This window comes from Terrapene carolina, unplaced genomic scaffold (assembly GCF_002925995.2).
Source record: "Terrapene carolina triunguis isolate 2854851 unplaced genomic scaffold, T_m_triunguis-2.0 Scaffold120, whole genome shotgun sequence".
NCBI lineage: Eukaryota > Metazoa > Chordata > Testudines > Emydidae > Terrapene > Terrapene triunguis.
Genome location: NW_020664471.1, coordinates 9,594,120 through 9,609,480, shown reverse-complemented (window position 1 = coordinate 9,609,480; position 15,361 = coordinate 9,594,120). Strand labels below are relative to the sequence as shown.

Genomic DNA, 15,361 nt, shown 5'->3' with positions numbered 1-15,361 from the left:
CAGGTAGAAATAGCCTGGTCCATGGTATTATGCAAACACATGCAGTAATGATATAGATCAAATACTGACATCAGAAGCAAAGGAAACATTTTAGATACAACAAAACTGAAATAAGAAGTGGCTATAGGCTCAACATTTGCCAGTTTCCAGAGACAGATCCTATTCTGAGTGTAGGAAAATACAGTGGATGTGTCAGATAACACTGTAAGGAACTGTCAATAAATACTTGGCCAGATCCACAGCGGATGTAAATCAGACTAGCTCCATTGACTTCTACTGACATTTCAGTGCTAATAATGTTTTTCTCTTCAGAGGCTCTTCAGTCACCAGAGACTACACTAGGAACTTATATCAGCACTGTTAAGTCTCTCAGGAGTATGAAAAATCCATATCCCGAGAGAAATAGCTAAGCCAACCTATCCCCCAGTGTAGACAGCATTAGGCTGGCAGATGAATTCTTCCAATGAAGTAGCTACCGTGGATTACCAACACCAATGGGAGAATCCCCTCCTGTCTGTGTAGGAAGTGTTCACACTGAAGCGCTGCAGCGGCACCACTGTGGCTGTTTAATGTAGACATACCCTAAGAAGGCCCCTTTCCCCCACCTTTCCAGCAGCTGACACCATTGCAACATTTGCCCTCCAGATGATGGAGACTATGTAATCTTCTTGGAAGCTTTTAAAGCCACTCCAACCAACTGGTGGCCAGCAGCAGAGGAGCCATATAGAACACTTTGTTTTGGCACCTTCCTGCTTTTTCTCGTCCCTGCAGACCAAGCATGCTACATTACTTTGCTTCTGGTATCAATGGAACCTAACACCTAACTTTACTCAAGAATTCTGGTCTCACAGAGCAGCATGGCTGTCATACCATTGTGTCAGAGATGGGAGAGTTTTACTTAATTAGTTTCAGTTGTGTGCAATATCCAGTAGGGATTAATATTTTGCAGTCATTTCCTTTTGAGCCTTCATTTGCTAATGCTAAATAAACCACAGAGCAAATATTTACATTTAAGGTCTGACTCTCATTTATACTAAAGCCCATTTACACCACTGTGGAAGTTTAAAGAGGTCTCAAATTGGATGTAAATTACAATTAGGCCCATATTATGTAATAGACTTTGTGCAAAGTCTTCTGCCTGTAAATTTGTTTATTATGTTTCTCTGCAGGTAGGGTTGCCAGATCCTCAGTTTTCGACTGGATCTGAGGCAATGTCCAGTCAGATGTACTGACCCAACACCAAAAGTCCGGTTACCACAGGACGGGGAGAGACACAGAGTCATTAACCCCCACTCGCCCATACTCAGCCGGGGTTACCTCCTACCTGCCGGCAGGCTCCTTGTCAGACTACAGCAGCTCCCATCCCAGCCCCGTAGCAGAAGAGCGGGAAAAGGGAGAGGCCTGGGGAAGAGGTGGATAAGGGGGAGGCCTTGGGGTAAGAGGCAGGGCAGGGGGATGGACCTCAGGAGTCCAGTTACCAGCAATTAGAAAGGTGGCAAGCCTATCTGCGGAGGAAGCAGGAGGGAACCTTTATTCAAACCATTCTTGAAAATGCACAATAAATAAATAACCATGAAATAACTAGTTATGAATAATGCTGTTCTCGGCTCTGATCCTACAGTGAGTGACAAGTTAATTAAAATATAACCTATGCTTCATGTTTGAGATGCTGTACAAAATTCAGCATCAATAGAGAAAAAAAAAACAAGAAAAAAACCCCCAAAATAATGGCCTAGATCCTCAGCTGGGGTAAATCTGCATAGCTACTCCTTTTTGCACTTGGTGGGCATCTGGCCCTAATTCTTTTGCTTTTAGATTATTTCAGTTCTAATTTGTGCAACTGTCAAACTTCAAACAGGAAGCCTGAGATCCACACACAGAAAGGTGCACACAACTGCACATCTACACACACACATAGTTATGCATCCAGAACAGAAGGCTACTCCAAGAAAAGGACCAATGTGCCCATTCACCTGGAGTCACAGAGACCGCATATGCAGTTTTACAGGCATCCCATGGGCCTCCTTTCCTTTGGCAGCAGTGGTCTTGGTGGGAAAAATATATATAAAAACTTTTATTTTCTCTTGTTCTTTGTTAAATTTAATTAATTATTTATTTATTTAATCATCTGGCCTGAATGGTTGTTCCAAAAACTACTGCTTCTCAAGAGAAGTAGTAAGAAAGGAAAAAAAATAATAATGTTATAGAAAGTACACGCCGTGCCAAAAATAATTGTTTTGTCATGAGGAGTCTGCACTGGGATACTACAGAGGCCTAAGATGAGACATACTGAGAAATAACAGCACCACAGCTCCTGTTTGAAACGGAAGTGCAAAGGAATTTTCAACTTCATGCATATAAAGAGCATACTGTACACATTGTGATACAAGCTAAATCCAAAAGTAACACTGCTGGGACTGATGTAATCTTACTGAATTATATTCAAATAATGGTGTAGTTAACTATGCTGTACAGAACAGGCTGCAGCTGCTAGAGGAGACAGCACTTACAAAAAACTATATTTTTACAGCTTATAAAACAGAAACAAAATGAAAAATCTCTCTCTTTTAGATGAAGAAATATTTGCTTAAGTCCTTCAACCCTGGCATATACTGATATGACAACAGTGAAAGAGATGGAATTCTGAGCTCTTTGAATTTTACAAAGCTAATTTGCATTATTGAGTGTGTTTCAGTAACAATTTCATAAAACAATCAAATGCACAGTTAGTAGATTCTACTTAATCTATGTACAAACTCCACTGTTCTTAGAAACTTAAAATGTAGTTTTCACTAAATGAATATTTAATTAATAAAACACCTCAGAAAAACAAACTATTATATATTAAAAAGTTCCATCCTTTCATTTTACTTATTTTTCAGCATTATTGAAATAAGTTCTACTATACATAAAAAGCACAACTGTTCCTCCACATTTTGTTAGCATTTCCTCCTTACGTTGCACTTTTATGTTAGCTTTTCAAAACGGAAATTATTTTTAAAAGCATTTTAAGAACATAAGAACAGCCGTACCGGGTCAGACCAAAGGTCCATCTAGCCCAGTATCCTGTCTACCGACAGTGGCCAATGCCAGGTGCCCCAAAGGGAGTGAACCTAACAGGTAATGATCAAGTGATCTCTCTCCTGCCATCCATCTCCATCCTCTGACAAATGGAGGCTAGGGACACCATTCCTTACCCATCCTGGCTAATAGCCATTAATGGACTTAACCACCATGAATTAATCCAGTTCTCTTTTAAACGCTGTTATAGTCCTAGCCTTCACAATCTCCTCAGGTAAGGAGTTCCACAAGTTGACTGTGCGCTGCGTGAAGAAGAACTTCCTTGTATTTGTTTTAAACCTGCTGCCTATTAATTTCATTTGGTGACCCCTAGTTCTTGTATTATGGGAATAAGTAAATAACCTTTCCTTATCCACTTTCTCCACATCACTCATGATTTTATATACCTCTATCATATCCCCCCTTAGTCTCCTCTTTTCCAAGCTGAAGAGTCCTAGCCTCTTTAATCTCTCCTCATATGGGACCCATTCCAAACCCCTAATCATTTTAGTTGCCCTTTTCTGAACCTTTTCTAGTGCCAGTATATCTTTTTTGAGACGAGGAGACCACATCTGTACGCAGTATTCGAGATGTGGGCGTACCATTGATTTATATAAGGGCAATAATATATTCTCAGTCTTATTCTCTATCCTTTTTTTAATGATTCCTAACATCCTGTCTGCTTTTTTGACCGCCTCTGCACACTGCGTGGACATCTTCAGAGAACTATCCACGATGACTCCAAGATCTTTTTCCTGATTTGCTGTAGCTAAATTAGCCCCCATCATACCGTATGTATAGTTGGGGTTATTTTTTCCAATGTGCATTACTTTACATTTATCCACATTAAATTTCATTTGCCATTTTGTTGCCCAATCACTTAGCTTTGTGAGATCTTTTTGAAGATCTTCACAGTCTAAGATGATCACCACAGATTTTAAAGAAACAACAACAGAAGATTTGATAGCAGAACTGGACCACCTGCCCAAACATTTTTCCAATAATATCTACTTAATAGAGGTCAAGTATTTAAAGTCGGTTTTCTCATTTTATCAGCCTTTTTCAAACTTCCATGAGAATGCCTCTCAACAGTGTAACAACTCTGTAGCAGCCTTTTATAGTGCATCTAAATATTGAAGAGATTCACAGATTGTCTCAATAAACTGTTTATAACATTCAGAGAAATAAAGACAAAAGCAATCTTGCTGTTCAGCTTTATCAAACTGAACAATTAATATCCTTAAGGGTGGAAAAAACTCTTTTGGAAAGCACATTGGGTGAAATTCATCCCTGTGCAAAGGAACAGCAAAGCTCAATATACTACTAAATTTTCAATTAAGACCTCAAAACATCATTTACATGGTATATAGGCCTTGTGCTAGGGCTCTGCACAGGGATGAATTTCATTCATTATGACCACAGCATATGTTTTATTTAAAAAACAAAAAAACGGACACACTAACCGGTGACTCTGGGATAATGACAGCTTTATGAGGAGAATGATTTACAAAGTCATCTTTCAAGTGTCAGGTCCATTTAGCAGACACTATACTTTTCCTCTTGCTTATCAAATCAGAACTTTTCTTTGCCTAAGTTCCTTAAGATTTTGCATTTCCCCTTATTTTTAGCATATTGGCACTTCACCCCTTTCCCTCTTTTAAATGCTCCTACAAGGGGAAAAAAACCCACACAAGTTTCTCAGAGACAGTCAAATATTGGACAGGAAGATATGATGGCCCAGTGTTGTACAGCTTTCAGTGTCCATCCTAGATTCTGGACCAGTGGGCGTTTCCATACAAATGCTATCATTTCAATGGGCCAGTTTAAAATGATAATTTAGAGGCATGAACTCCGGGTTAAATAGAAAAGGACCGCAGGATTACAAACCAGAGTGCAAGTTGAACTCCAAACAGAGGACAGAAAGAAGATAAGAGACACAAGAAGGATTATAAACAAAGTGACTTACAATGGTCTAACCCTATGAAAGAAGAAACATCAATTCTTCTTTGAAAATACTGTGTGTATGTCCACACTGCCAAACTAGATGGAAGGAATTTCCTTCTCCTTCCTCCACACATGCAGGACTGGCCTTAGCAAGAGCGGGGCCCAATTCCTGGGGGCGGGGCTTGCCAGCGGCAAGCCCCACCCCCAGGAATCAGGCCGCACTCCGGCCGGGGTCACGGGGTTTGGGTCCAGGCCGGGGGTGCTCAGCCGGGGCCGGGCCGGAGTCGCTCAGCCGGGGACGGGGACGGCGCCCCGGGGCCCGAGCCAGAGCCGTCGGGGCTGGGGCCAGAGCCAGTCGGGCCGGGGGTGCTCAGCCGGGGAAGGATAGTAGTGGATCAATCCCGCCCATGTTAGTAGTGACTGAAAAGCCTGTTGTCGTCTGGCATCTATTTAATGCTTTGTGTGTCCTTTCACAAAGTAACCACCACCAGCACCACAGCTGGCAACTCAACTGACTGTCTGGAGAGGCCAAGGATTGAAATGTCATGAAATATGCACTAGGGTCCCACACAGTTCAGAGTTGAGGCACACTGGCAGGGTATACTGGCATTTCCACTGCCTAGGCTGTGCTTTTCCTGTGGACCTCAGTCTCCACAGTTATCCATATAAAAATCTCACTTGATTTTTCTTGCATGCTTAGTTTATAAAATAGTACCTCAGAAAGAGAAATGCTAGGAGAAAGCTTATTCTTGAAATCAAACTTAGTATGTATTGCTCATGCCTGCACCCCCTAAACACCAGTTCAGCACAAACAATCCAGACTGAATACTCATGCTCAGATCCAACTAGGAACAGAAGAAGCAAAGGAGAGCAAGGGTATGTCTACACTACAGGATTAATCCGAATTTAGATAATTCGAATTTGGGAAACAGATTGTATAAATTCGATTGTGCGCGGCCACACTAAGCACATTAATTCGGTTTTTAACCACATTAATTCGGTGGTGTGCGGCCACACTACCCCTAATTCGAATTTACAAAATCGATTTTGGTGCTACTCCGCTCGTCGGGGTGGAGTACAGAAATCGATTTTAAGTGCCCTTTAATTCGAAGTAACTGGCTCCGTTGTGTGGACGGGTTAAGGATTAATTCGGATTAACGCAGCTAAATCCGAATTAAAGTCGTAGTGTAGACCAGGCCCAAGAGGTATTATAATACTTGCAGCCACTTATCTGATAGTGAAGTAAGAGCACATGAGGGAATCCAGGTGAGATGATCATCCTAAGAGCCATGTGTCCACCTCAACACAATAATATTCAGACAATTCCAAGAGCTGAAATATTTACTCTACACCATCTGCATCCCTTTGGGAGCGCCCCACCCTACTAAATCTGTAGTCATGGTGACATGTCTTGCCTCATTCTGAAGGTTTGCATTTTTTTCTCTCACAGGACTAATAATGAGTGTCAAAATAATGTAGAATAGTTACTATAGAGTTTCTAGGTTTTCTGAAAACCCCTTGGCCCCTTGGATGTGGAAAGTACATAAAAGTCCTGGAATAAGGCCTTGACCATTAGATTCTTTTTAGGCTAGGTCTACACTACAAACTTACATTGGTATAACTACATTGCTCAGGGATGTGAAAAATCCGCACCCCTGAGAAATATATTTGTACTGACCTAACTCCCGGTGTGGACAGCGCTATGTCAACTGGAGAGTTTCTCCTACCCACATAGCAACTGCCTCCCAGAGAGATAGATTAAGTCAGGGCCACCCAGAGGGGGGGCAAGTGGGGCAATTTGCCCCAGGCCCCGCAGGGGCCCCCACCAGAGTTTTTCGGGGCCCCTGGAGCGGGGTCCTTCACTCGCTCTGGGGACCCCAGAAAGCTCTCGCGGGGCCCGGGCCCCCAGAGCTTCTTCCGCTCCGGGTCTTCGGCGGCAGTTCGGCGGCGGGGGGTCCTTCCACTAAGTGCCCTGAAGACCCGTGGCGGGGGGTCCTTCCACCCCGGGACCCGCCGCCGAAGTGCCGGATCTTTGGCGGCAATTCGGTGGCAGGGGCCCCCTGCCGCCAAAGACCCCAGCCCCCCTGAATCCTCTGGGCGGCCCTGGATTAAGTACGCTGAAGGAAGAAGCTCTCCTGTCAGCATAGGTAGTGTCTTCACTAAAGTGCTACAGTGGCGTTGCTGCAGGTTTTTAAGTGCAGACCCGCCCTCAGCGAGCTACAAACTGCCTTCATAGGGCAGACCCACTTCCTAAAGCAAAGATTTAAGATTTTCCTGAATTGTCAAACCAGTAATTAGTTTTAACTCACCCTTTCTTGAGACAGGCATATGTTCCCTTTTGCAAGGTCAAATAACACGCTCAGGTGGTAGAAGGGGCAGAAGGATCACTTCTCTTTGTTTACCACCACCAGTTAGTCCCAAACTCTGCATACTGCCAAGACTTCTAGTGATGCTACTCAGATCACCTATTAATGGAGATATGGCCTTAGAATGAGATCCTCAAAGATATTTAGGTGCCTAACTCCCACTGAAGTCGATGGAAGTTAGGCGCCTAAATACCTTTTGGGATCAGAGCCTTACTGCCAGTCCTGTGCGCTTTCCACTGCTTTACAAGGCCCCTATCTTGCTAGTCAGCACTCACACAACTTAGGCCTCCCACTCTCTATCTCCCATGCTCAGGCTCTCTGCTGTTGCCACTTTCAGCTGCAGATACTCTAGTAGTGCAATTCATGCTTTGCACCTACTATCATAGATGCACATTCAAAGAAGATGTTGAGCCATTGGAGTCAATAGAAGGCAGGGGTGCTCAGCCAATGCTCAGCAACTCTCAGGATCTGGCCATACAATTTGTATAGGGCTGACTGAAAACCCAGTGTTATCGACAAAATGAAATTTTTTGAAGAAAGTGTCTGCTTTCCTCAAACGTTTTCCAAGATTTCATCAGAAAAACAAAAAGGTTTTAGTTTTTGGCTGAAGTTTTTCAGTTTGCAAAAAGTCAACATTTTTCTGTGGGGGGAAAAAGGACATTTGCCAGACAGCTCTAAGGTATATATTTTATACACACACACACACACACACACACACACACACACACACACACACACACCTCTCTCTCTCTCACTGTTACTATTCTTGCCCATTGTAATCTGGATTTTATTTTTTGGCCTTTTGTTTCTAACTCCATTTGGGTTTGGTAACGTCTGTTGCTATATTTAAATAGAAGTATATAAACAGTGTCTCAGTGTATCAGAACAACCTTCCTATGCAGTTATAGTGACCTTATAGCTTTGCTTTGTTTTCATGGCAGTTTAAACTTGTGCCTGAATAATCAGTTTATAAACAGTCCTGCCTGTTTATAATTAGAAGCAGGTATACAGTTTCTACTGTATGTTGGCAACCAGATTTCTGTCACCCTGGTCACAGGTTGTCGTCACAGGCTCATTTTATCTCTGTGAATAGGTTTAGGTTTTTCTGACCAAAAACAGTGTGGTAAGAACAAATCAAAACATTGAGCACACTTTTGGTGCTAAACAAATAGATAACCATACCAACTAATAATTAATAGTAATCTGCTATTATTTATTTGCACTCTACTTAAACAGAGCCAAATGGGTTTTATGAAGATGATGTGCATGAATAAAATGCCAGCTTCCTTGAAACAGAGCCATATGGTATAAATTATTCTCCAAGGACCCCTTCATTCCCAGGTCAGCTATTATACTCTTCAATAGGACATTTCTTAGTAATTACATCTAATAGCAATTTCACTGCCAAATGCATTTCTGAAGGAGGCGGATTCTATTTTTGCTACCAGTAGTGCTGTAAATAAAACCATTACCAAATGAAATCTACCAAAAACTTTCAAACTTGTCTTGTTTAAATAAACTGCATTGCAAGTCCCAGTACTAAGCTAACCTCTGGTTGTTTATAGCATATATTTGTACATTTCCTAAACTCTTAGATCCAATGGGAGTTACACATGACACAGAGAATGCAAATGTAGACATGATACAGAAGTGTGACCTCAGAAAGATACATATCTATAATATTTATAATAATCACTATTCAAGTACCATTTACAGCAATGAACTTCAGAACAATATTAGACAAACTGTCTCAAAAGATTTTAACACAGAAATGTATTTTTCACATAAAAGTACAATAGAAAATGTTTACACTTTGAAACACTCTTATGGCATTCATGGTACTGAAACTCTGCTATGGTATTCATGAAAACCAAAGTATTTGTTTACAATAAAACATTACAATAATAGCAGAATTCTGCTATCAGATAGGAAGTCAGTCATCCCTATTTTGTCTAAATTGCCACCTACACTCCATGGTGTTTATAAGAAATCATGTAACCAGTGATAGCTAGATTGTGTGACAGATAGGAATAGCTGATAATTTGTCCTAGAACCGCAAAAACATTTAAGTGCCTAACTCCTATTGAAGTCAATAAGAGTTAGGTACCTAAATACTTTAGAGGATCTGGATCTTTATCAATTTATAACAACTGTTATAATACAAATATATATATATGCAAGTTTGTATACTGTCAATTTATGCCTCTCCCCCACCTTTCATAATCTGCTAGACATCTTGCTCTTTGGGACAGCGACCTTGTCTTCGTGTACTTTTGTATGGTGCCTAGTACAGTGAGGTCCTGATCCTGACTGAGAATTTTAGGTGCTACTGCAATACAATTATTAAGTAATAAATAACAGTAGCACTGCAGAAAGAACAGTCATTCTAAAGGATTATCATAGAGAGACCATTAAAAAAAAAGTGACAGGGTAACTGTCCTTGACATTTGCAAACTGGAAAGCACTGTCCATTAGTTTCCAGGCTGCAAACTCAAAATAGTTCCATGTACTGGAAACAGAATTTAGCAGTTGTTCTTTCTGCAGACTATCACAGCTGCAATTTAAAAAAAGAGTATTTTTTACAAACAATTTCAGTAAATTAATCTGTCCAGTTGTACTATGAAAGAAGCCACACAGCAGCACTACAGGTAACAATCTTACAGTAGATACCATTTTCCTATCACAACAGCAGCCCTAAATATTCAAAAAATCATGAGTCAGGCTCACCAAAATCATGACATTCATTTAAAAACATGAGATTTAAAAAAAAAAACACTATAGATTTTGTGTTCTTTTTATTTGCCTTCTGGTTTGTGAGCCTTTAGGGTGCACTCTTGTCACATTTTAATGCTTTTCTTTGCAACCACAAGGGCTAAAAACTTTCATTTTAAAAAAAGAAAGCTGAAATTGCCATTTAATCACAGGAGTCCAGGAGCTTGGGCTTCCTTTGGGAAAAAAATTAAATATTGCAACCCTCATAATAAAGTTGCATGGGTTGACATCACTGCAAAAGGATAAATCATCCTGCTTGCATCACAAGAGGCACATTCCTTAAGTAGAATAGCTGGTATTAATACCAATTATGGCAAACTAATTGTATTAGTTCAAATCATCCACACCCTTTGATAGTAAAATATGATATGAAGACAAGACTACAAAAGGACAAAAGTAGTACTAAAAGACAGGAAATTTGCTTTGGGATTTTAGAATAAATAATGTCTTACTGCCCTACGCTTACGCTGAAAAAGCCTCTACCAAAGTAAAAACAGGACAGGAGTTGGCTACAGTCACTCAGAAGACATTATCTGTTTAAACTACTAATGGCAAGCTCTGCTGTTATATTTGTATTATTGCTTTTCTGCAAATTACTTTTATCAGCGATAATTTAGCTTTTTATTTCATTATCTAGCACAGCAGACAAAAGGAAAACAGGTTTGTTTTACAGCAGCTCCAGCACTTGTTCTGTCCATTAACATTGACAGATGAAGGCAAATTAAAGCTCTTAGGCCACATTTTCAACACACATTGTCGTGAGCCTGTGTTTCTAAAGTTGCACAGAGCACAAATTATGCTTTTATTTTTTCGCATGAAGTACATATTTTAAAAAACATATTTATTTTTTTTGCATTTTTCAGTTTTATCTGCCTACCAAGAACAGTTGCATATCATCTAAGCGTAAGCAAGGAGCACCAATTTTTGTACTTTTTTGTGAAAAACAATCATTAGTGATGAGTCATCTGAAGATTGAAACTTCACTTCCTCCCACCCTCGTTTTCTTTTTTCTAAACTAAAACTCTATAAAACCACAGGAGGAGTTGGGTTTGATTAAAAGATTAGCCATTACATGGTGAAACCTAATTCAAAGGATGTTACATTATATTTAGACTTTATTTTAGACTTGTTTTAACCCATATGATTTCTAAATCTTGATCCAAAAAAAATAGATTACCAACAAAAAATGTTTACGGGATCAAATGCAGACTTATTAGGCAACATTTCCTGTACAAAAGTCATATATTTTTTAAAAACCTTGAGAAGTTGCCACTGCAACCCAAGCATAAAATTGTAATATTGTATAATGCACAATTAAAGTCAATGATAAATTATTTCAAAGGTGAGACCCATATAATAGGGAAAATCTTTACAAAGAGTGACATGGAAAATAAGGAGTGCTGACCCATCATTTTTAAATAATGAATCTATATTGAATTATTATAATTAATTATAATTAAATAATGCCAGTACCATTTCATCTTCTAACTGAAACTGATAATTGTTCTCTAAATAAAAATTGTGAAACATTTACACTAGATTAAAGTGATTTAGCTTTAAATCACTTCCCTAATCATTATTAGAAGACTGACCTATAAGCAGATTTTTTGTTTGGGAGTCAGGTCAGTAAAAATACATTAGTATTATATTAAAAGTTAATGGAAATGCATAGAAATCCAGAACAGTAAGAAAAATATCTCCTAGGTTCCCCACCAAAATAATTTTGAAAAGCAAACAAACATCTTTTAATCTTTTCCTTTTCTTGCAAGCAGGCTTTGCAGGGTTCCCAAAGTAATAATAAAAATGAAATTACAAAGAATGTACGCCAGTGTTCTCCTAAGAGGGCCCTTGTTAAGAGAAAAAGAATATGCTATTTGAATATATTTAACCAGCAGGAGGGTCTAAATCAGGCTCTTATGATTTTCCCCCCCTCATAATCCACCGCAAAGTTCAAGGGTCAGAGCTTTCCCAGAGGTTCACGGTGCATAGTGCAAATGTTGTACACTGAAAAGTTCCCAAAGGCTGTGTCCATTTATATCTCTGGGATTGAACTAGGCATAAAGCAAAGCAGAATTTGGCTCAAAAATCTTCACATTTTCAATTAAAGTTCTTTTAATTGCATCTATAGGGATTATATTTTGTTTCCTATTCATCCTTTAAAGCTGTGAACTTATAGAAATACACACACACTTGCACTGTGAACATTTAATCATTTTCTGATAAATGGACGTACAATATCAACTATGTTTCTTCTAATGGGTGTAGGTTATTAACAGCATATCACTAGAGATGTTCTAGTAACTTGGATGCTTTGAATTTCTGTCCTGATTACAACAGGTCTAGAATGAATTGAAGACTGGGGGAGTTGAGGGTAGAACATTATAGAGATATAATAATGCAGTAAAGCAGACCTGGGAAGATATTAAGCTGAAAGCCCATGCACATGCTACTACACAGGAGTAGTTCATAAAGTCACGTGTGTAAAAAAGTCCAAAGTGGCTGAGAATTTAAAAAACAGACAGTAGCAGATGGAGAATCCCAGTGGTGATTGGATGTGTTGAAATTCTAAACAAAAATATTTTAGGAATTGCATATTAGGAAAAACCTTTTCACTAGGAGGGTGGTGAAGCACTGGAATGGGTTACCTAGGGAGGTGGTGAAATCTCTTTCCTTAGAGGTTTTTAAGGTCAGGCTTGACAAAGCCCTGGCTGGGATGATTTAGCTGGGGATTGGTCCTGGTTTGAGCAGGGGGTTGGACTAGATGACCTCCTGAGGGCCCTTCCAACCCTGAGATTCTATGATTCTATGAAAAAGAGCTCTCAGGCATTCTTGTAGCGGTTTCCATCACTTCACGCTGACTCAACAGATATTAAGAACATAAGAATGGTCCTACTGGGTCAGACCAAAGGTCCATCTAGCCCAGTATCCTGTCTTCCAACAGTGGCCAGTGCCAGGTGCCCCAGAGGGAATGAACAGAACAGGTAATCATCAAGTGATCCATCCCATCGCTCATTCCCAGCTTCTGGTAAACAGAGGCTAGAGACACCATTCCTGCCTGTCCTGGCAAATAGCCATTGATGGACCTATCCTCCATGAATTTATCTAGTTCTTTTTTGAACCCTGTTATGGTCTTGGCCTTCACAACATCCTCTGGCAAGGAGTTCCACAGGTTGACTGTGCCTTGTGTGAAGAAATACTTCCTTTTATTTGTTTTAAACCTGCTGCCTATTTCATTTGGTGACCCCTTGTTCTTGTGTTATGAGAAGTAGTAAACAACACTTGCTTATCTACTTTCTCTACACCAGTCATGCTTTTATAGACCTCAATCATATCTCTCCTTAGCCATCTCTTTTCCAAGCTGAAACGTCCCAGTCATATACATCTCTCCTCATACGGAAGCGATTCCATACCCCTAATCATTTTGTTGCCCTTTTCCGAACCTTTTCCAATTCCAATAATCTTTTTTGAGATGGGGAGACCACATCTGCACACAGTATTCAAGATGTGGGCATACCATGGATTTATATAGAGGCAACATGATATTATCTGTCCCATTATCTATCCCTTTCTTAATTATTCCCAGCATTCTGTTCGCTTTTTTGACTGCCACTGCACATTGAGTGGATGTTTTCAGAGAACTATCTACAATGACCACTCAAGAAAGAGATCTTGGAGTAAGAGCTAATTTAGACCCCATCATTTTATATGTATAGTTGGGATTATGCTTTCCAATGTGCATTACTTTGCATTTATCAACATTAAATTTCATCTGCTATTTTGTTGCCCGGTCACCCAGTTTTGAGGGATCCTTTTGTAGCTCTTCGCAGTCTGCCTGGGTCTTAACTATCTTTAATAATTTTGTATCATCTGCAAATTTTGCCACCTCACTGTTTACCCCTTTTTCCAGATCATTTATGAATATGTTGAATAGGACTGGTCCCAGAACAGACCCCTGGGGGACACCACTATTTACCTCTCTCCATTCTGAAAACTGACCATTTATAACTACCCTTTGTTTCCTATCTTTTAACCAGTTACCAATCCACGAGAGCATCTTCCCTCTTATCCCGTGGCAGCTTACTTTGCGTAAGAGCCTTTGGTGAGGGGCCTTGTCAAAGGCTTTCTGAAAATCTAAGTATACTAACTATATCCACTGGATCCCCTTGGTCCACATGCTTGTTGAGCCCCTCAAAGAATTCTAGTAGATTGGTGAGGCATGATTTCCCTTTACTAAAACCATGTTGACTCTTCAACAAATTATGTACATCTCTATGTCTGACAATATTGTTCTTTATTATAGTTTCAACCAGTTTGCCCGGTACTGAAGACAATCTTGCAGGCCTGTAATTGCCGGGATCACTTCTGGAGCTCTTTTTAAAAATTGGTGTCACATTAGCTAACCTCCAGCCATCTGGTACAGAAGCTGATTTAAATGATAGGTTACAGAGTACAGTTATCAGTGGTAGCCGTGTTAGTCTGTATCAGCAAAAAGAACGAGGAGTACTTGTGGCACCTTAGAGACTAACAAATTTATTTGAGCATAAGCTTTCGTGGGCTAAAACGCACTACATTTAACCCACGAAAGCTTATGCTCAAATAAATGTGTTAGTCTCTAAGATGCCACAAGTACTCCTCGTTCTTTAGACTACAGTTAGTAGTTCTGCAATTTCACATTTGAGTTCCTTCAGAACTCTTGGGTGAATACCATCTGGTCCTGGTGACTTATTGTTATTTAATTGATCAATTTGTTCCAAAACCTTCTCTAATGATACCTCAATCTGGGACAGTTCCTCAGATCTGTCACCTAAAAAGAATGACTCCGGTTTGGGAAGCTCCCTCATATCTTCAGCCATGAAGACCGATGCAAAGAATTCATTTAGTTTCTCCGCAATGGCCTTATCGTCCTTGAGTGCTCCTTTAGCACCTCGATCATCCAGTGGCCCCACTGGTTGTTTAGCAGGCTTCCTGCTTCTGATGTACTTTAAAAAATGTGCTATTACTTTGAGTCTTTGGCTAATTGTTCCTCAAATTCTTTTTTAGCCTACATAATTGTATTTTTACACTTCATTTGCCAGTGTTTATGCTCTTTTCTATTTTCCTCACTAGGATTTAACTTTCACTTTTTAAAGGATGCCTTTTTGCCTCTCACTGATTCTTTTACTATGTTGTTTAGCCACAGTGGCTCTTTTTTGGTTCTCTTACTATGTTTTTTAATTTGG

General features: G+C 39.9%; 1 protein-coding gene across 1 annotated transcript in view; it reads right to left on the bottom strand.

Annotated features, from left to right (window-relative positions):
• EPAS1 (endothelial PAS domain protein 1) overlaps positions 1–15,361 on the bottom strand; it is a 152,310-nt gene that overhangs the window by 97,452 nt on the left and 39,497 nt on the right. The gene's annotated exons all lie outside the window — the stretch shown is intronic.